At 34.5% G+C, this 24,075-nt stretch overlaps 1 pseudogene; it reads right to left on the bottom strand.

Moving 5' to 3' along the window:
• LOC144227951 (lipid scramblase CLPTM1L-like) overlaps positions 1 to 23,614 on the bottom strand; it is a 47,790-nt pseudogene extending 24,176 nt beyond the window's left edge.
• Between the last annotated feature and the right edge of the window lie 461 nt (positions 23,615 to 24,075).

The raw sequence follows: 24,075 nt of genomic DNA, 5'->3' as shown, positions 1-24,075 counted from the left end.
AAACAGTTAATATTTAAGGGGCATCTGGGTGGCTTAGTCGGTTAAGCGTCCGACTTTCGCTTAGATCATGATCTCGCGGTTCATGGGTTCCAGCCCCATGTCGGGCTCTGTGCTGACTGCCAGCTCAGAGCCTGGAGCCTGTTTCAGTCTGTGACTCCTTCTCTCTCTGACCCTCCCCTGCTCACGCTGTCTCTCTCTCTCTCTCTCCTAGAAATAAAATAAAAACCTTAAAAAAAATTTAAAAAAAAAAAAAAAAGAAGCATTTACATACCTAAACAACTTCTTCTAGTGTGGAAAGAAGCTGCATGAAGAAATTCTTGAGGCAGGAAGAATTTACTGGCAGAACAAAGGGCATGTAAAGGAAGAACTGTAAGAGGTTTTTTTGGTTTTTTTATGAGTATTTATTTATCTTGAGAGAGAGTGAGAGAACATGTACATGAGCAGGAAAGGAGCAGAGAGAGATAAAGAGAGAGAATCCCAAACAAGCTTAGCACTGTCAGTGCAGAGCCTGATGCAGCACTTGATCTCACAGTTTGTGAGATCATGACTTAAGCTGAAATCAAGAGTTGTTCGTTTAACCAGCTGAGTCACCCAGGTGCCCCAGAGCTGGTAAGTGTTTTTGAGGAAACTGTAAATAACAGTATGTGGAAGATGTGAGGTTAAAATTCAGATAGGTCAGTGGAAAGAAACAACCTGAAAACAATTTTAGAAGCACACCATTACTTGCTAAGCTAAAGGGATTAAATGTAATACTCAAAAGATTTGGAAACTCTTAAACTATGTAAGGAGATAAAAAAAAATACAAGATGACACATTGTTAGAGAACTTAGACAGAATTTAGAAAAGTACTCCTTAAGTGGATGGTGCTTCCCTCAGTGGACTATGCAAGATCTGTTGAATGGGGAAAGCAAATAACATGATTATTGTTTACATATTTAAAAATAAGAGTGATTTGCTAATTTTTAATGTGTACATTCTAGTTCTCCCATGCATCTTATGGGGGTTGATTTCTATTTAAAATATTTACAATATTATTTTTTTAATTTCTTAAAAAATGTTTAATTTGAGAGAGGTGGGAGCACAGCATGAGTTGGGGAGGGGCAGAGACAGGAGAGAGAATCCCAGGCAGGTTCTACACTGTCAGCACAGAGCCCGATGTGGGGCTTTCACTCATGAAACCATAAGATCATGACCTGAGCCAAGATCAAGAGTCAGAGGCTGAACCAACTGAGCCACCCAGGTGCCCTGACAATATTATTTTTTAGCTAAAAAGATGTAGAAGATTTGGTATAAGAATAAGTTGAAAGATAAGTTGAAAATCTATGTTCATGCAAAACCCCTCATCCTTGGAACCCGGAACAACGAAGATGTCCTTCATTAGATGAATGAATAAATAAATAAATGATGAATTAATAAATAAATCATGATACATCCAGACAATAGAATATTATTCAGTGCTAAAATGGAAATGAGTCACCAAGCCATAAAAACACAAAAAGGAAACAAATTTACATTACTGAAGTGGAAGAAGCCAATCTGGAAATATTGCAGGCCAGGTATTTCCAACCTAATGACATTCTGGAAAAATTAAAACTACGGAGACAGTAAAGAGATCAGCAGTCCCAGAGGGTGGGAGCAGGGTGCCGAGTAGAGACAAATAGGAAGGGCACAGAGCATTTTTATGGCAGCAAGAATACTCCGTATGACGCTACAGGGATGATACATGCTATTTTATATCTATCCAAACCCGTATGATGGACACCAACTAAAGTGTATGTTGATGTAAATGTGCATAGACTTTGGGTGATTGAAATGTGTACACGTAGGTTCATCAGTTGTAACAATAATAGGAGAGGCAATACCTATGTGTGGTCAAGGGGTATATAGGAAATCTCTGTGCTTTCCTCTTAATTTTGCTATGAACTTCAAAATGCTTCTTTTTTAGACAGAAAGTAGATTAATTTTTGTTTAGAGGAGAAGTAGGAAACGAGCTTTACTGAAAATAAGCACAGGGAATGTTTCTGGAGTTATGGAAATATTCTAAAACTGGATTGTGATGATTGGTTGCACAACTCTACAAATTTACTAAAAATTATTAAATTATGTAGATAGAATAGTTGGATTTGTAGTGTGGAAATTATAGTCTAATAAAACTTATTTAAAAATAAAGTTTGAAAAGCAGAGGTGGGAAAATCATGAAAATATTTTTATTGATCAGAGGCTTACAAGTTTTCTTTTTCCTTTTGTTTTTAAATAATTTCCTTGTTAAACATCTCAAAGTATTTTGAAATAAAAAGTTCACGGATTTTTTGGCCAGTGTTTTGTTGTTGGCAAATAGCTCTCAATATTGCAGTAACTTGCAATGGTTTTTGAAAAAAGAAACATGCTTCACCTGTTTCTACAAGATAAAGATGTTACTTAAAATAATAATAATAATAATGGATGATAAAGCATTTACCTAAAAAATCTTGTGCTCTCAAGAGAACACTTTTAAAATGATTGTCTGGAAATGTTTCAATACTTGTGATTTTCTTTCTAAAAAGTATTAGCTGACATTTCACTAAACTCGCAGAACTTGTTGATAAACTTGTACTATGAAAAATTCCCAAATGAAAAATATCAACATTTATGTAACCAGCTTATTTTAAATATTATAACAACATTTTTAAAAATTCAAGAACAACTAAATGATATCAGGAGAGAAGAAAACTTACTGCCTTAAAATATACATAATCAGTCTTAATAAGTGTAGTCAGCGATGCATTTTCAATTGTCTAAAATCCGAATCTACTTTTTTGGATTTTTGAGAGCCAGAGAGGCATTCTTTATGAGACTGTAATGATAGATACATAACATTATGCATTTGTCCAAACCCCCAGAATTTTGGAGCAAAAAAGAGTAAACCTCAATGTATGCAAATTAAAAAAAAACATAATTTAGGACGTTGTGGATGTCAGGAGGAAATTAAAAATGCATCAAAACAACCCAACCATATTATATATATGAAATAATTTCATTAAAGGATGTGGGGGAAATGTGCTAAGTTAAGTAACTTTGGAAATAAATGAAACCTGAGAGAGTACGTAGAAAAGGAACTGTAGCAAGCACTGTATTCTAGTTTATAAAGTTATTTTGAAGGGCAATATCAGTTAACAATTAGGATGCAGATACTTCTATATATTTATCACGCAAATAAACAAATGGATGGCAGGTGATGGAAGTCACTCTTCTCCCTGTTGGAATGAAAAGTTACATATAAGCAAGGGAAGGGGTCTAGAATTATCCATGTAATAATGGAATAGAGTTGAATACATCAGTATAAACTCATGTTTATCTTAATGTAGATACAGACGGTTACATATAGAAATATTTATTGGTAGATGTATACACACAGGTTAGCGTATACCCATATATTTCTTTGCTCTGTCACTTGAACATACTGGGAACAATGAGATCTCAGAAAGAACCAGTATGCCTAGGGCCTAGCTGTTGGTTTCTAATACCATTCTCCAGTAAAAGGAATCCAGGTTTCTTGGAAAACTGAGTAATTCTAGGCCTGGGTTAAGGATTATACAAGATGAGTTTGGAGCTTATGTTACAAAGATAAACTTATAAAAAGTAAGAAAGTCCTAAAAAAAAAACCCCAAAACTCCCCCCAAAATAATGATGGGGGTACAGCACAGGAACACAGGGGCCAACAGAAATGCTCACAATGGCCATAGTTTGAACAAAATAAATAATTTAGTGTTAGATTATATTCAAAAGTACAAAACAACTACCCATGAATTTAAAGTGATATAAACAAATGATTAGATAATTAATGCATGAGGAATAGGAGAAAAATTCTAAATAAGGTATGCAGAAACCCTACCCTCTAGGAAGTGAAATGAAACTACGTACTATTTAAGTGTAAGACAAAGCTGCACATAGTGACTTCTTTCCAAAGAGAATGGAAATAGGAGAAAAAGAAATAATAACTTTACAGTGGACAATTTTGACAAACACTATCTCAGCTAGGTAATCACTATATCAAGAGTATGTTTTTTAAGTTTATTTATTTAGTTTTGAGAGAGAGAGGGAGAGAGAGAGAGAATTCCAAGCAGCCTCTGTGCTGTCAGCACAGAGCCCTATGTGGAGCTAGATCTCATAAACTGTGATTATAACCTGAGCCAAAACCAAGAGTCGGATGCTTAACTGATTGAGTCACCCAGGTGCCCCCAACATCAACAGTATTATGTAAAGTTGATACCATGTAATACTGACAGGATGAAAATGGCACTTTATCTCTGTGGTCTTTCCCCCCAAAACACATAACCCCAGTCTAAGCATGAAAGGAGAAAAAAAGTCAAGACAAATACCAGTTAAGTAACATTCTACAAAATAGGTGACTAGTGCTTCTCAGAACTATCATCAAGACAAGGAATGGTTCAAAGCCAAGAGGAGCTTGTGGAGACATAACTGCTAAATATATTATATTCTGCATCGGATCCTGAAACAGAAGATGACATTAGGAAAAAAAAAGAAAATGTGGATATAGGATGAACTTTAGTTAATGATATCACATCAATATTGGCTCATTAATTATAGCAAATGTACCACCGTAACTTAAAATAGTAATACAGGAAACTTGTAACAAACGTACCACTCATGTTTAAAATATTAATTCAGGAAACTGGGTGTGCAGTATATGGGAACAGTCTTTCCTACTTTTGGAATTTTTCTGTATATCTAAATTGTACTAACAGTAAAATTTTATTTAAACATGTACATACACAACTAGACAAAAATAAAACTAGAAACAAAGCACCATTTCTCATGAGTTTATACACTATTTGGGAAGATAGATTATACATCTGTTTATATATCTGGTACATATGTGACTGCTTATATATTCACACAAAGATAAATATTATGAGAAAAATAACAGAAGTAAAAGAAAATGACAGGGTGCTATTTCAGATAGTTTGGTTAGCATAGACCCCTTCAAGGAGGTAAAATCTAAATTAACTGAGTCGAAAATACTATCTCAGATATAGAGTAAGAAAGAAGAATGTCACAGTGGGAATGATCAATCCTGTCAAATGCCACTGAGAAATTCAGAAAGGTGAAAATTTAGTACCAACTTTTGATTTTTGACACTGTTGGAAAAGGCAGTCATGCACAGCCAGCTGACCTTACATGCTTCCGTAAGGTTGCCTCAGGCCTGGAACATTTTTTTTACATGAAGATAAAAATCCTTCACAGCTTGTGCTGGGCATATTGCTTTGTTTGGGAATATCCTTCTGTATTCTGGGTTTGATGTGTACATCTTTGTTCTTCTTAAGGGTGTGTGTCACAGGGCACCTGGGCAGCCTCTGTGCTACATACGTTCCCAGCAGAGAGAGAATGGGCTTCTTCACCTTCAGCCCAAGAGGTCACCAGGGACCAGCACTTACCATTGAAGTTGAGCTTGATGTGTCTTCTCTATGCAAGTAAAGCATCGTTCCATCCGGCGCCTGTGTGAGTCATGCCTTTCTTGGCGACCCTGACATCTGCAAACCATACGACCAGGTGACATCTCAGAAGGGCAGTTCCTAGAGATAGATATTGTTATGCTCTTCGCTTCCCTCCATACAGTGGGGGGCCTCTGCTGGAGGTGATAGCCAGTGAGGCAGCTCGACAGATGTTAAGTCTGTGAGTCTGAAAAGAGTGTTTAAAGCAAAGTAGTGAGAGCAATGACAAGGCCAGTAAGGGCTCCAGGAGGACCTGGAGGTGAAATGTTTGGAGGCAGTAGCAGCACAAGCTGAATCACATAAGGCCTGAGCAATTAGGGTCATGTTTTTTACACATGAAAGCATTTTTATATCGTAAGGCACACCTGTTTACAGTGCAGATTTCCAAGATATTGATGGGAATGTGTTGAATCAGTGTTATTAGGGATATAAGTATTTTTATTTTTTTAATGTTTATTTATTTTGAGAGAGAGAGAGAGAGGTGTAGGACAGAGAAAGAGAGTCCCAAGCAAGCTCCACAGTGTCAGCGCAGAGCTCTATACGAGGCTCAAACTCACAAACTATGAGATCATGACCTGAGTTGAAATCAAGAGTCAGATGCTTAATCCACTGAGCCACCCAGGCACCCTGAGATATGAGTATTTTTCTAAATGTAACTGTAAGCCACTATATTTTTATATTCATCAGTTTAAGATTACAAATTATGATTTAATAACCCCAGGATATGAGAAACACACATTATGAGAAAAAAAGTGGATGTTAGCTGAACTGCTGGGAAACTATCAGATTGGTGAAAGAAAGACAACATTAGATCAGAATATGGTGATATGAGTTGGGATATAGAAATGTTAATTAGATAATAGCTATTTGGACTGTAAAATGGCTAATAAATTAAAATCAAGTAGTAAGAAAAAGAAATAATGATCCTTTATGGCTAGGTTGGAGAAAGGTGACTCAGCAAGGTTGTATACTCTGCAGTAGTATTAGTTATAGAGGAGACACTCTTTTTCCATGTTAGGCATGTTCACAGTAAAGTTCCTTTGCAGCATCTAAGTAAAGGAGAGAAGGCAGCTGGATATGTAGTTTTGGAATTCAGGAAAAAGGTCTGGACAGCAATGGAAGTTTTTGAATGTTCTACATATTGGTTGTTATTAATACAATGGGAAAGGAGTTTGCCTCATAAAGATAGTACAGTGAGAAGAGAAGATAATTTGATATAAATGAGCCTAAGAGAACTACCTAGATATTTTGGAAGAATGCTACAAACAATAGGATGGAAATAAAGAGAATATTAAAAATGTCAGGGAGAGGAGAATCAGGAAAGGTACTTGTTAAAGATCACGAATAGTCAGTACAAAAAAGCTGTTCTGTGATTTAAAAAGACAGAGGTTGTTAAAATCTTTGGTGATAACTCAGAGTGTGCTGAGATGTGAACTGAGTCCATGTGTCTGTCTATCTATCATCTATGATCGATCGATCTATGTATCTATCTATCATCCATCTATTATCTATGTATCATCATCATTATCCATCTATATCTGTCTGTCTAATCCATGTATCATCTACCTTCATCTATCATATTTATGCTTGGGGTATAGCTGCAAATGCACGTAAGATCAGCCTTCCAAGGCATCCAGATTATCAGCTTAAAAGAATCAGCTACTTGTCTTCCTATCTTCCCTCCACCAGTTGGATTAAAGTCCCTTTAAGAGCAATCACTGTAGGGGCACCTGGGTGGCTCAGTTGGTTAAGTGTCCAACTTCAGCTCAGGTCATGATCTCATGGTTCGTAAGCCCCACAAGGGGCTTTGTGCTGACAGCTCAGAGCCTGGAGCCTGCTTCGGATTCTGTGTCTCCCTCTGTCTCTGCCCCTCCCTCACTCACACAATATCTCTTTCTCTCTCTCAAAAATAAATATTTTAAAAAAGAGTAAAGAAATCACTATACTTTTACTGTGTTGATATCTGTCCTGCTCCCCATAGCAATTTACATATAATTGATGTTCACATCTCTGGTCTAGTTTTGTTACTATGTACAGAAATATTTAAAAATAGTATAAAGCCATAATATTGTTATTATTTTATTACATTCACTAGATTCAATTACTTTTATATTCTCTATATTAACTAGATGATCTTCAAAACACTCTGTGTATTGACATATGTTCAGACAATCTATGCATTAGAAAATACAATGAAATAGTTCACGTGAAACATACTATGAATACAAAATCCTTTAGATTATAAATAAGAAAATCAGTGAGTGCTCTTTAATTATTTATTCATTCCTCTTATCCAGTATATTTATGTAATGTTTGCTATGCACTTTTAATGTTAACTTTGAGTTAATTTTGTTTTAAATGGATTATTTAATCAAGCCCTCATGCAAAACATATGATATAGCTACTATTATTGCTACCACTTGACAGAAAAGGGAAAGAAAGTAGAATAAGATTAAAGCAGGTACCAATTACCCAGTCAGCCTTGCTGTCTCCTCCACACAAATTATGCTTTTTAAATTGCCGTTCTTCTGGTCATTCCTTTTCGGTTCTTAGATTGTAATGCCTATTTTTTGAGCAATTGAACATTTGGCTTTCTACATATACACAGATAGTTTGCAAAAATAGCATGTTAATTGTCAGAGTACATCTATAGCCTAAGTGTGTTCAACCAAATATTTTATAAAGTTTGCTAATAACATACTTTAAATGTGTTGTATATTGTTGAAAGAATCTTCCACATGATATGTGGATTTAATAATTTTATACACTTCCCCTCATTGTTTAAAAATCATAAAAACATGCTATAAACCTGAAATGGTCAATTTGTCTCGGTTTTACTTCTTTTATATTCAGTTGCAGAAAAAGAGTTCTAAACCATCTGGCTGCTCAAAGAAAGTGAAAACTTGCCTTCTATTTTGTGTTCTCTTTTGATAGCAAGCTTTGCTTTTTGGTTTATGAAGCACATTGCAGTATTTCAAGCAATGGATAATTGCAAATTACTAGCAGCAGGTGCACAGACTATTTACTCACTAGTTTTATAATATAAAAAATTACATTAAGAAAATGGTTAATTTATTATCATTCACTATTCTCTTATATGAATACTTATCATGACATTTTATGAAAGATAAGAGTTTTAACCTTTTGTTTATTTAACAAGCCAAAATATTCATGATGATTTCCAAGAATAAAAGAGATGACATATATGTATAGTGTCATACCAGGTATGAAGTAGAAACTAATGAATGGAAGCTGCTATATTTATGGTTATTATTCAAATTAACAAACTATAAACTATTAAATAATAAACATACATTACTATAATACATTTTATTTTAGTTTAGTTTAGTTTATTTCTAAGAGAGAGGGAGAGACACAGCATGACCAGTGGAGGGTCGGAGAGAGAGGGAGTCCCAGAATTCGAAGACAGGTTAAAGGCTCTGAGCTAGCTGTTAGCACAGAGCCCTATGTGGGGCTCAAACCCATGAACCGTGAGATCATGACCTGAGCTGAAGTCAGACACTTAACTGACTAAGCCACCCAGACACCCCTATAATACATTTTAAATGCTTACTTTTTTATTGGTTTCATCTCCTCCTGCCATCACCTAAACTTAGCAGGAAAAAAAAAAAACTCAAAGCCTTTAAGATACATGAATATTAACTTGAACAAGAGAACAAATAAAATACTGAAATGCAAGAGTACTGTTTAGAATGGTAAACAGAATAAAATAAATCCTCAATGATTTTTACCCAATAATCAAAGTGACAGATGTATTCTAATGGGTTCAAGGGTCCGAGTAAATTGGAGCACAAGTATGGTTTGTGGGTGTGGGTGTGGGGGTTTCACATACAACCAAGAAACAATTCTTAGATGTCAATAGTGTGTCTAAGAATTCAACCCAATTTTGACACTATCTACCCAATGATAACATCAGATTCCACAAGTAAAACATCAGTGCCACAAAACTGCCCCCCCACCCCCACCCCTTCCCAGCATTTTTCAGAAGCCACTTCCAAGCCTATGTTTATTACCTGTGCTTCTCCCTGACTGGCTATAAATTAGATGTTCCCACAACCTCCCCCCGGTTGAGTTTTGTTGAGTTTCATTAATTTATTAGAACAGCTCACAGAACTCAGAGAAACATTTCACTTACCAGATCACTGGTTTACTGCAAAAGGATATAGGAACTCAGGAACAGTTTACAGGAACACAGGCATAGGGCAATGTATGACAAAATGCATGGAGATTCATGCCCTTTCCACGTGCACCATTCTCTTCAGATCTACAGGTCTTTAACAACATTGAAGCCCTCAAGCCAGTCCTTTCGATTTTTACAGAGGCTTCCTTACCTAGGCATGATTGAATAAATCATTGGCCATGGATGATTGATTCAACTTCCAGCCCCTCTCCCCTCCCTGGGGGAGGGTGGGGATCAGACTGAAAGATCCACCACTCTAATCACAAGTTTAGCTCTCCAGGCTCATTTTAGGTGGTTCCAAAATAACAAAAGAACCCTCATTAACATAGCAAAACAATCTTAATTGCTCTAATGACTCAGAAAATTCCAAGGGTTTTAAGAGCTTAGTAACAGAAAGGAAACAAAGACCAAATAAATATTTCTTATTATAAATCACAATATCACATGGTATATCTAGATTATTTGCAATTGCTAATTTCCTATCTACAAAGTAGACTCTTTTTCTTCCTGTTTTATTGAGAAGTAATTTATATCTATCACGGTATGAGTTTAAAGTGTATCCCATGAGGGATTGAGTTATAAATATAGTGAAATGATTACCTTAATGGGTTTAGTTACCATCCCTCTCCCTTTTTATTGTATTGTAAAGATACATCCCTTTTTATTGTATTGTAAAGATACAATAAAAAGAGAAAAAGAAAGGAAAAAAGTTTTCCTTGTGATGAGACACAGTTAAGATTTACTCTCTTCACACATTCCCATATATTATACATCATTGTTATCTGTCATCATGTATATTCCATTCCTACCACTTACTTATCTTATAACTGGAGGTGTGTGCTTTTTTTCTCCAACTCAATGAAGCATATCAAAATTGAAGTAAAATTATATTAGAGAGATAACCCAGAACTTCACTGCAATTATTTTAACATATCATTAAGTATTTTATCCATTGTCAATATTTTATTGTATTTCTTCTAATCTGGTGGCAAAATAAAGCATAACAGCAAGGCATTAAAATGTATGAATATTTTAGGGGCTCCTGGGTGGCTCTGTTGATTAAGCGTCCGACTTTGGCTCAGGTCATGATCTCGAAGTTCATGGGTTCGAGTCCTGCATCAGGCTCTGTGCTGACAGCTCAGAGCCTGGAGCCTGCTTTGGATTTTCTGTCTCCCGCTCTCTCTGCCCTACCCTGCTTATGCTCTGTCTCTCAAAAATAAATAACGTTAAAAATTTTTTAAAATAAATTAATAAAATGTATGAATATTTTAAAGGCTGGTGAAGAAATTAACATCTTTCTCATAAAAGATAATCCCAAACCTGGATTAAATACTCCTTCAATTCTGTTAGTTTTAGTGATATATCATCCAGCATGTCTTCAGTGCTTTAATTTACTATACTTTCAAAACCATTATTGATATTATGTATAACAAGAACTTATACTGTTTTTCTTCATCAGATATTTTACTATCCTTTACCTTTTTTTTGTTCTAATATAATTCAGAATTACTTTGCCTAGTTCCACAAAAGCATGTTGGAGTTTTAATGAAAATTACATTGAGTCTATAAATTAATTACTACCAACACCATAGGCCATTTTCATCAGTCACTGTATTTATTTTAATAGACTTGTAATTAATACTTTCTGTGTTTTTTTCCTCTTTCTTTCTCCAATGTCTTCTCTTCTGATTAAGGGGGGGGAGAAAAAAAAAGAAATCTTTATAATGATTTAGGACGATAAAGTGAGCATCCAGGTCTGATATTATTTCCTGCTCTTCCCTCTCTTGCTCACTCTACTCCAGCCAAATAGTCTCCTTTGAAATTGTTTGAATATGTCAGGAATGTTTACTACTCAGTATTTCTCTGGGTATATTTTTTAGATAGCGACACTGAGGTTGTGTCCAATAATTGTATTTAATAGTTCACTCATCTCTAATAGTATCTTCTTCTCTACTATTCAGTTTTGCTTTTCTCCATGTAATATCAATATCCAATATAATATATATTTTACTTGTTAATATGCTTATAATCTGTCTCTTCTCACTAGAGTGAAAACTACATGAGGTAACATTTTCTTTGTTTTATACACCTTTATATAAGCAGATTTTGATGCTTATAACTGTGTCTAACAAGTAGTGGGAACTCTAAGAATGGTTGTTAAATGAATGCATGCATGAATAATGAGGATGAAAATATGTCTGAATGAATATTGTCAGATTAAAAAAAAATTACCTAATATATAATGTGCTTGCAAAATGCTTTGATTAAAATAAGATTTAATATAAATTCTTTTGCATTAGTATATATGATCCTCTATAAAAGTGCTGACGAAAGACTAAAAATATTTTAAAATAATTCATTTAACTGTTGGTTAATTTATCTGTAATATAGCAAATGGACTCTATAAAGTTATATTTTCATCAGGATATAATAATATTTAAATAGCATATATTTAATACATAATTATATATTAACCTAGAACATTACTCTATTTTTCAACATTACTGTAGGTCTGAGGTTCCATGGCCAACAATAAAAATGAATTTCCTCTTTTTCTTTGCTAGCTCAAGTTAGTCATGTTCTTAGCAGCTCTATGAACAGGCCTTCTTGGGGAGAAACTGAGGTCTCCTTCCAAGAGCCCAAGAAAAATAAGGAATCCAGGCATTCAGCTAATAGCCATGTAAGGGAGTAGAAGGTGATACTCCAGTCCCAGTCAAGCTTTCAAATGACTCACTCAAAATTTTGCACCAGAACCAACCAGCTAAACCACTCCACTTAAAGACTACATAAGATAATACATTTTTTAAAAAATGTTTATTTATTTATTTTGAGACAGAGATAGAAAGGCAGAGAGAGAGCAGGAGCTAGGCATGCATGTGCATGCACATACATGTGTGAGCTGGGGAGGGGCAGAGAGAGAGAGGGAGAGAGAATCCCAAGCAGGCTCTATGCTCTGAGTGGGAAGCCCAACTGAAGCTCAAGCTAATGAGCTGAGAGATCATGACCTGAGCTGAAATCAAGAGTTGGTGTCTTAACCACCTGAGCCACCCAGCCACAAGATAATTTTTTAAGCCACTAACCTTCAGTAATTTGTTATACAACAATGGATGATTAATAGACTATGTTAGTAGGTATAAATAGTAATATCCCTTTCTATAACAGACTAAAGTTGAAAATAAAATCTTTCCAGCATTGCATATAGTTGAAATAAAAAATCATTCACATAAGTTTTTAGTTTTATTTTTAATAGGTGAAAAACAATTATACTTATTTTGCTCCTATTTCTGTTTTAGATGGAACATCTAATATATCAGTAATATAATATGCCTTCTCAGATGATTTTTATAATGCTCCACACAGACCTGGAGGGACAGATGAAACAACTAAATCATAAAAATGCAGTTGATCCTCACTGTTTGTGGATTCTGTATTTGTGAATTCACTTACTTGCTAAGCTTAATTTTTAACCCCCAAATCAAAGCTTGTGATATTTTTGTGGCTATTCGAGGACATGTTCAGAGTGGTGAACTAAGGAGGAGAAAAGGCAGAAATAAAATGGTTCAACTCAAACTTGAGATTCTAAAACATATGAAGATTATGAAGCTATAAGCACGACAAGTGAGTTTGGGTTTTGGGTCTCCTAATTGTCTTGTGAAATCCTGGATAAGTCACTTCCCCTGCAGTGGGTTCAGTGTTCCAAATAGTAGGGTAGGGTAATATCTCGAGGATGAATGCTGAGAGTATCAAATTAGACCTATGCATGCACACTTGTTGGCATAATTCCTGGCACATGGTTCAGTAAGTCAGTGTTATTATTTTAGCTGTTAATATTATTATCATAATCCTCACTAAATTTAGGCTGTCCGCAAGATTTAGTTATTCCAAATGACAAGTAATATGGACACGTAAACTCCTCAGTATTTTAGAGCAGATGAACAAAAACAAAACACAATTAGTCTTCACCTCCCTCCTCAAGTAAAATTTATGTGACTTCTGTTTTCCAGAACATTCCAGAGTGCATATCATAATTCTTAGATTAAAAAAATAGAATAAAATTATTTGGAAAAAAACTAAGGAGTTTTTTATACTTTTATTTAAATAGATGCTCACAAATAAATATTTTTATGACTACCAAACCCTCTGAATATGTCATATTGTGACAGACATATATATTTCTCTTATAATGAACCGATTGTGTTGCAGTTATATTTTCCATTAGGGATGTTACCACTGTGAAATTATTTTAACAAAATTAAGGGGAAAAAAGGAAATACCTGTAGAATAATGACTCATGGGATCACTGATTTAAAAGGCAAAAAAAGAACTTAGAAATTTAACTGATGAATGAAAATCAGAGAGTAAGCTGGCATTTCTTCAAACTAACCCCATCCTTAATGCTGAAGCATCTTAATCTTTCATAGCACATTCAGTCAGAGTTTCATAAAAAGGCATTTCAATTTAATTTAAATTGGCTGAAACAATCAGATAGCTTTTTCTCTCCTAAATGACTTGCTTTTGCAATGGATGTAAAAGCTATTAGCTTTTTTTTTTCTAAAAGTAGGTATGAGGTATGAGGATTTTGTCTCTTGAGATATACTCTGATTATTAATAAAGAGGTTGTGAAAATTGAACATGACTTTCAGCCAACACAGTAACACAGACTTTGTTAAGTGACAAGTGACATTAAGAGCCCTTGAGAGGCAGGTTTCTGTCAGAGAAGGAGATTCATGTTAGTGTAAAGGGAATAAAATATTACCATTGTAGAGAAGTTTAATTTCATTTCTTACCTGAGGATTATAGTAAACTAAAGAGAACTTGTTCAAGACATTGTTATGACATCTGACTTTGTTAAACTCCTGTGTGACAGTCATAAAGAAATTCATGACCGTTTTCCATTTTCTTCAGATTCTTAAGTTTCTTATTCAGTTATCAGCTCTAGTTCATGCCTCTTAATGATGACATAAATATTTCCATGTTGATTAACTATTCCTTTAATTTATGGTGTCACAAAATTCTTAAACTCTATAATAATTTGATTGCATATTCAAGTGTCATGCCTTGGATCTTAGCATTACTCAAAACTGGTGTCTCAAATCCCTGGTTTAATTATCAACTTCTATCCCTTTTCTCTCTTCACAAATGCCTGGTGTCTCTGTTTTCATACCAGCTTCTGTAATTCTATAATCTCCAACTAAATTAAGGTAACATGGTTAGGAATTTCATAATGCATTTGCATTTGGAATCCTTAACCTACCGCAAATTCCCTGATATTTTTGCAGGGATAGTTTTCAACCATTAGTGTTCTGCATTGTTGGTTTTGAGGGTTTTAGGAGAAAGTAGAGAACTTGGTTAGTGGAACTGACTATAATTCAACTTTTCCAAATTCTTTGAGCCCTTACTTTTATTCAGGAATAATATGTCTTATGCACATTGTCTTTTCTTTTTCTTGAAGTGATTCAATTCTCACTTCTGTGAAAATGCTCTAAAATTGATAAGCTCTAACTTTGATTTTCTAATGAATTCCCTATGTACTGGTTTTATCTATCTATCTATCTATCTGTCTATCTATCTATCTATCATCTATCACTGATTCAGTAAATTCAAAAAATAAAAAAAAACACATCTAGTCTCTTCTATAACCAATTTTTACTACACACAAACTAGTATTTTTTCTATATAATTTTTATGGGCAAAATAACACATTGGCCCTTTCATTTATTTGTTCACTTATGCCATTATTTCCTTATTCAAAAATATTTATTAAGCACCCACAAGCCAGGCACTGACCGCGATGATATGACAGGAAGATGAATAAGGCATATTACCTGTACTAAATGACTTAATAGTCTACAATAGAAGATCCGGAGATAGATATTTAAAAAGCATCATAGAAAGTTTAGTAACAAAGCCCTCACCAAGAATGTTCCATAATAAGAATAGAACACAGAATGCAATGTATAGAATAGAAACTGCAAAGTGAAAATAAATTAAAGAACACAATCATAGGCATGGATATAGATAATATTTGTAGAATCTACTTGTAGAGGATTAGCTAATTGCTATCTAAGTGATCAACAATTATTCTAGACCCAAAATGTTACTGTATATATTTTTTGGCTGTCATCTCTTTCATAGTGCTTGAATTTTCTTGTATGTTCCTTGAGCACTTAGTATATATCTCTGTAGGAATTACATCTCACTGTATGTTCCTCTAGCACTTAGTATATATCTCTGTAGGTATCACATCTCACTATAATTACAGATTTATGGTACATACCATTGTCTTTCATGATACAGGTTACTGATATTAATGACATCATATTTGACTGTATATCTCAGCATCTAATTCAATGATTTAAACATATTTGACATTGGATGGTTGGATGATGAACCATTAATCATCCAAGTATCAATATACTAAAGAGTATGGATTCTAAGGTCACAAAGCCAATGGTTGGATGTTTGGTTCAGCACCATATACTTGAGCAATTATTTGAGCTCTTATCCTCAGTTTCTTTTCCTATAGACTAGAAAATGACCTACTCTAATATTATTATAAAAATTAATTGATTTGAGCATTAACAGGCCTTAACAATAGTCAATGCAATATAAAATAGTTATTTTATTATATACTTACTTTGTCATATTAGGTAACTTCTACTCTAGTTCACTCTCACACACACACACACACACACACACACACACACACACACACACACCTGTTTTCCCTTATCTTGCAATAGCTTTCAAATGGGTCTTTGTACCACCAACACCTCTCTTTCTTCTAATATATTATTCACATACCTTATAATTCACACACTTGACCTGTATAGTTCAATGTGACTTCTAGTATATTCATAAACATGTACAGCCATCAACACAGTCAATTCTAGAAAAGTTTTTACACCTCAAAAAATGTCCCCACATCCTTTATGTATCTATTCCCCACATTCCCAGGTCCCCTCTCCTCTAGCCATAAGTGAACATTAATCTACTTTCTATCTTTATATATTTCCCTGTTCTTTCATATGAATGGAATCATATAGTATGTGGTCTTTTGTGACTGGGACTGACTTCTATCAGTATAATGTCTCCAAGTTCATTGGTGTTGTGGCGTATTTCAGTATTTTGGTTTTTTTTTAATGGATGAATAAATTTTCACTGTAAGGATATACCATATTTTGTTTATCCATTTATCCTTTGATTGACATTTTTATTGTTTCTGCCTTTTAGCTACTATGAGTAATGCCGTTATAAATATTTATGTGCAAGTTTCTGTATAGCATATATTGTTATTTTTCCTGGGAATATATCTAACAGTGGAATTTCTGGGTCATATAGTAACTCAGAGTTTCAAAGTTTGAGGAGCTGCCACTGTCTCCCAAAGCTGCTGCATCATTTTGCATTCCAACCAGCAGTGTATATGGGTTCTGATTTTTCTCATTGCTTGCCAAAGCTTGTTGTTATCTTTTTTTTTAATTCTAGTCATTCTATTAGGTTTAAAGTAGTATCTCACTGTGTTTATTTTTTAATGTTATTTCTTTTATTTTTGAGAGAGTGTGGGGGAGGGGCAGAGAGAATGGGAGACAGAGAATCCCAAGCAGACTCCTTCAGTGCAGAACCTGATGTAAGACTCGAACTCACAAAACACAAAATTATGACCTGAACCAACATCAAGAGTGGACCTTTAACCAACTGAGACACCCAGGTCCCCCTCACCGTGGTTTTGATTTGCACTTCCCTGATGGCTAATATTGAGCATCTTTTTACGTACACACTGGCCATTTGTATATCTGTCTTCTTTGGAGAACTTTTGCCCATTTTTAATTGAACTTTTTTCTTGATTATGAGTTATACAAGTTTTTTTATATATTCTAGATGTTAGTTTTTTATTGGATATACAATTAGCATATTATTTTCTCTGATTATGTATGTGGATGTTTTTTTCACTTTCATCATGATCCTTTGAAACACAAATCAAACCAAACAAAAGGTTAAAAATAATTTGAATCATGTCTAATTGATGTATTATTTTCATAGTCAGGTAGATTTACTTTAAATTAGAATATTACCTTAATACAATAAGCTTTAAAGCAATCAAAATTTAAGCAAAAAGAAAATAAGCCATTGATTCCAGGGAATCCAAATGGGTGAATTTACATGCCCATGTAAATGCCTTGTGTAAATTTAAAATTCACAATGAAATTGTGACAATGAAAAACAACAGTAATACCCTTCCTGTCTCTGATAGATAGATAGATAGATAGATACATAGATAGATACATAGATAGATACATAGATAGATACATAGATACATAGATACATAGATAGATAGATGTGGGTTCCTTCTGTGCTCCAGATACGTCCTCATGGGAAAACACTGTAGTAAGGGTATGGCCAACACTGGACATTCCTGCATGGAGACCCACCACATTAAAAGGGTGACCAAAGACGGGCAACACACTGTGGCCTGGACAGATGTTTAAATGTTGTAAAAGGGAGGTGCAAATAGTTCTTTCCAGATGCAACATAAAGGTAAATAAGATATATGAAAAATGTTCAAGACATTTTTGGGAATGCTGAAGATGTAATGTCTGAAGAAACTATATCAAAGCTTCCAAAAATACTAAATCCAAGCTTTGTTCAGCTGACAGCCAACCACAGAATGACTTCTTTAAAGCGATAGAACATTTAGTCTGCATGGGGTTTCTACTTTGAATTTTCCTCATTAAACTTCTTAAATATGCTTGCTCTCCTTTTATCCACAGGTTAAAATCATCTTTGGTAAAGGTGAACAGGAAACACCCCATTGTTCCTAAAACATGGCAGCCAATATGATGTTGGCATGGTGATAGTAAACGCCAAGACATAGTCAATGAATGTGCTTGCAGCTTTGTAGATAATTGCCTTCCAAGATAGATGTAAAACTGACTTTAACTTGTAATTCATAAAGCTGAGGTAATTTAAAGAGAAAGGCAAAAGCATATTCCATCAATTGACAAAACTGATGATTAATCAAGAATACCAACTTTTAAACTTGATATGCAGGAGCAAATACACAGCACCTCAGGTATAGACATCGTACGGGAAGTACGACATATTCCTTGGTTTCCCATTCACATTTACTGTAAGTACCAAACTGAATTTCAGGTCTTGGGGCTCACCAAAGAATGGTCATTTACCTTCTCTAGTTTAGTTGCTAGTCCAATGTCTTCTGGGATAAGGACTAGGAAATTCATCTTCTCTTCTAGAAGGAAAAGTAATGTAATCACTGTGCAGTGGAACCGAATCATTGGTTTGGTGGATACTGCAGTCATGCTCTTGTTTTTCCTTCAGAAATTGATGACATTTTTTTTTAAATGTTTTATTTATTTATTTCTAGGAGAGAGAGAGAGACAGCGTGAGCAGGGGAAGGTCAGAGAGAGAGGGAGTGACAGACTCTGAAACAGGCTCCAGGCTCTGAGCTGGCAGTCAGCACAGAGCCCGACGCGGGGCTCGAACCCACGAACCGCGAGATCATGACCTGAGCGAAAGTCGGACGCTTAACCGACTAAGCCACCCGGGCGCCCCAATGACATTTTTTTTAAGCCAGGAAGCCAAAAAGAAGATGAGATGCAGTTAAAAATGAAGGTTAAAGTTGATATCTGTAAAAATTCCTTTCACCTCATTAGCAACTGTCTTTGAAAACCCAAACTACTACAAGGAGAATATAGAATCTTGCTCACGAATCCTGAAGGATATTCTCCCCAGTGAGATCTTTCTGTAGGACACTGTGAGAGGTAGCCCAATAGGAGTATGATTTATGATGTTTAATCTATCACTTCATTACTTGGCTGAACCAAGAACGGAATAGGGAAGTAACAGACATTTTTTTTTCCTAACTGGATTTCTTAACCTATTCATGCACATCAGCAGGAAGAGAGAACTTATCAAAAACAATGTCACCTGCCACCAAATTTAGTGTTATTCTTGATCTCCAGTGAAAAACAGTTTCATTCAGAGCATTTGTCCATTTCTTTTCAACTTCCATTTGCGGTGTAGCAGGTTCCCCAAGGAGAAGATTGATTTCTTTGGATTTTGCGATTATGCAGGAAATGAGAGGATTCATAAGGTGCTTTCCCATTACACTAAACATGTTTCCCATTATACTGAGATAAATTGCCAGCTTGATGGAGAGCAATGTAGGTATACAGCATTCCATTATTTCTTATTTTCCTTGGTTCAGAAACACAAACTGTCCTATATATTTGGACTCCACATCAAAGTCTTCCGTATACAATACCAGATAGACATCATTGTCAGCATCCGGTTTGAACCTTGTGATCGTATATACACTCAGCTGAAATTTTGACCTCCTGGACAGGTAAGATGGGCCTCCTCCAGGTTAGATGGAGTTCTGTTACAGGCACATGGGAGGGTGTAGACATGGCCATCTATGGGGAACACACTGCTGAGCCACAAAGGATCTGCAGTCACTTCACAAGGTCTCTTCGCTGCTAGTTGTCCCCTCCCCATCCCCCATCATATACACTGCTGCAGAAGAAACAAGACCTAGGGTGCTGCTGTTGACCTCTCTGGGCCCCGCATGCTTCCATTTGCCATTGGTTTTGTCTAAGTGCTATAGCTCTGCTAGGAAACACTGATTATCTATCTTACCTTTTGTTACTGAACTTTTCTTGTCATATTTAATAATTTTTTGTCAAATCTAAATTCATAATGATTTACTTCCATATTTTCTGATAGTTTTATAGTTTCAGCTTTTATATTTAGGTCTTGGACCCATTATGAGTAAATTTTTGTGTGTTGTTAGGTAAGGGCCCAACTTCATTCTTTTATATATGGTGTTGACCTGAGCATCATTTGTTAAAGGTTATTCATTAAATGATCTTTGTACTTTTGTGGGAAAACACTTGACTGTAGATGTAACTTCTGGATTCTCATTTGTAGTCTGTTGATCTACACATCTACCTTCATGCGACATTTTTTTTTATTATTATCATTGCTTTGTAGTAAGTTTTGACATGGAGAAGTGTGTGTCCTTCTGGTTTCTTTTTTTCTTCAAGATTGTTTTGGCTATTTTGGGTCCTTTGCATTTCTACGTGAATTTTAAACTTAGTTTGTCAATTTCTACAAAATTTTCTGAGATTCTGACAGGGATTATATTGAACCTCTGGATCACTTTGGACAGGTATTGCCATTATAAGTCTTTTGGTCCATGAACACGGGATGTTTTTCTATTTACTCAGATCTTTAAAATAATTTTTAACAATGTTTTATAGTTTTCAGAATATAAGTTTTGTAGTTTTGTTACACTTGCTGCTACTTTTTTAAGTTTTTATTTATTTACTATTTTAGTAATCTCTGTAACCAACATGGGACTTGAACTCACAAAGAGTGACATGTTCTTCTAACTGAATTAACCAGGTGCCCCACATTTAATCTTATTTTTATTCTTTTTGATGCTCTTGTAAATGAAATGTCTTTATTAAATATATTTTCAGATTGTTTATGCAAGTGTTTAGAAATACAAATGGTTTTTCTATATGGATCTGTATCTGAACCTTGCTTGAATATATTTATTAGGTCTAATGGTTTTTAGTGAATTCTTTAAGAATTTATTGTGTACAAAATCATCTGTGGATAGAGACAATTTCCTTCTTTTCTAATCAGGATGCCTTCCATTTCCTCACCCCTCCACCTTCTTTTCCTAATTTGTCTGGCTAGAATCTAATGCAATGTTGAATACAATCAGTGGGACTGGACTCCCTTGTCTTCTTCATCATGAAGGAAACACAGCTCGTCTTTTTCCATTAAGTCTGATACTAGCTGTGAGTTTTCAAATTTAGAAAGTTTTTTCTTTCCTGGTTTGTTGAGGGTTTTCATAATGAATGTGTGTTAGCTGGGTTTTTTTTCCCCAAATAATTATGTTGCATGCATTGAGATGATCTTTGTAGGCTTTTTGATTATTATTGTATGAATATAAGTGGTATTGCATTAATTTATTTTTGGATATGAAACAAACTTTCCATCACTGGGGTAAATTCTACTTGGTCATTGTATACAATTCTTTGTATATGTTGTTGGAATCAGTTTTCCTGTATTTTGTTGAGGATTTTACATCCATATTCATTAGAGATATGAGTATGTAGTTTTCTTTCCTTGTGATTTCTTTGTCTGGTTTTGATATAATACTGGCCTCATAAAATAAATTGAGAAATATTCCTCCTCTTCCATTATGTGGAAGCATGCAAAGAATTGGTATTCTTTGAACATGTGGTAGAATTCAGGATTGAAGTCCTCTGGGCCTGGTCTTTTCTTTGTTGGTAGTTTTTTTTTTTTTTAATTGATAAAATTTTGGCACTTGTAGTTCTAAGTAGATTGTCTATTTTATCTTGAGTTATTTTTGAAATTTGTCCTTTCACCTAAGTCACCTGATTTGTTGGCATACATTTGTTCATAGTATTGTTTTTTACCACTTTTTATTTTTGTAAAATTGGTACCAATGTCTTCTCTTTCATTTCTGAGTCTAGCCACTTGAGTCTTCTTTCTTTTTCTTTTGGTCAAACTAGTTAAAAATTTATCAATTTTGCTGATCTTTTCAGAGAACCAAATTTTGGTTTTATTGATTTTATTGCTTTCCTATTCTCTACTTCATTAATTTATTAATTTTTATTCTTCCTTTTTTCTTGCTTTAGGTTTAGCTTGCTCTTCTTTTCCTAGAGTGTTAGACTGTTGGGTTATTTGATATGAGATTTTTTTTTTCTTATATAGGGCTTTATAGCTGGAAATTTTTTTCTAAATATAACTTTACCTGCATTCCATAAATTTTCATATGTTATATCTTTATTTTCATTCATTTAAAATTACTTTCTGATTTCCCTTTTGATTTTTCCTATGACCTATTGGTTATTTAGACACATATCTTTTTAAAATTTCTGTAAGGTTGTTAAGTTTCCTCAAATATCAACGGTTATTAATTTCTAATGAAAATCCATTATTTTCAGAGACCATATTTTTAAAATAGTTTTAATGTTTGCTTATTTTTGAGGCAGGGGGAGAGAGGAGCAGGGCAGAGAAAATGTGACACAGAATCTGAAGCAGGCTCCAGACTCTGAACTGTGAGCACACACCTCTGATGTGGGACTTGAACTCACAAGCCATGAGATCATGACCTGAGCAAAAGCTGCTCGCTTAATGGACTGAGCCACCCAGGTGCCCCTCAGAGACCATATTTTATATTATTTCTATTCTTTCAATTAATTGAGCTTTCTTTTATGGTTTTAATGCATAGTCCAACCTAGAGGATGTTCTATATGTCTTTGAAAATAAAGAATATTCTGTTGTTGCTGGGTCATGTGTTCTACAGCTTTCTGTAAGATTCAGACAGCTTATAGTATTAGTCAAGACTTTTATTTCCTTATTGATCTTTAGTCTAGTTTTTCTATCCATTAATGAAATTGGATGTTTTGGGTTGAATTGTGTCACCTTAAAAAGAATATATTGTTACCCTAATCCCCAGTACCTTCGAATGTGATCATACTTTAAAACAAGGCTTTTGCATACTTAATACAAAAGTTAAGATGAGGTCATTAGTATGCCTTTAATCCAGTATCTTAATAAAGTATGGCTAGTGTCCATGTATTTAGAGGAAAACTTGGACATAGTCACAGGTACACAGGGAGAATGACACATACAGACACAGAGAAACCCAGACAAAGAGGGAAGATAACCATGTGAAGGTTGAGGCAGAGATTAGAATTATGCCCAAAGCCAAGGAACACCTAGGACTATCAGAGGCTAGAAGAGGCCAAGAGGGATATTTACCTATGGATTTTGGACGATCCATGATCCTGCCAACACTTTGGTTTTGAACTTGTAACCTCCAGAACTGTGAAACAATAAAGTTCATTTTATCAGCCATCGGTTTGGGACACTTTTTTTTTAATGGCAGCTCTAGGAAGCTAATACATTAGAGCATTGAAGTCTCCAGTGATTATGTTTGAATGGTTCATTTTTTTCTTCATTGTGTTATTTTTGCTTTGTGAATCTTGCTGTTCTATTATTAAGTGAATGTATTTTATAATTACCATGTACTCCTTATAAATTAACTTCTTTATTATTATAAATAACTCTATCTCTAGTAGCATCTTTTTGTTTTAGCATCTATTATCTCCCGTTATTAATGTAGCCATTGCAGCTTTCTTGTGATTGATGTTTCATTAATGAAATTAAAATGCTAAATTAGAAAATATTCATTCAATGCAAACCAAAACAGTAAAAATATAGAAGAATATAAAAGATATATATATGAATATATATATGAAACAAAATGTAAAATGACAGCTGTTATATTCAATAACATTTTTGGAATAATTAAAATTA

The sequence above is a fragment of the Crocuta crocuta genome, unplaced genomic scaffold, assembly GCF_008692635.1.
Source record: "Crocuta crocuta isolate KB4526 unplaced genomic scaffold, BGI_CrCroc_1.0 scaffold556, whole genome shotgun sequence".
NCBI lineage: Eukaryota > Metazoa > Chordata > Mammalia > Carnivora > Hyaenidae > Crocuta > Crocuta crocuta.
The sequence above is the reverse complement of the archived record's forward strand: the minus strand, read 5'-3'. Positions and strand labels throughout refer to the sequence as shown.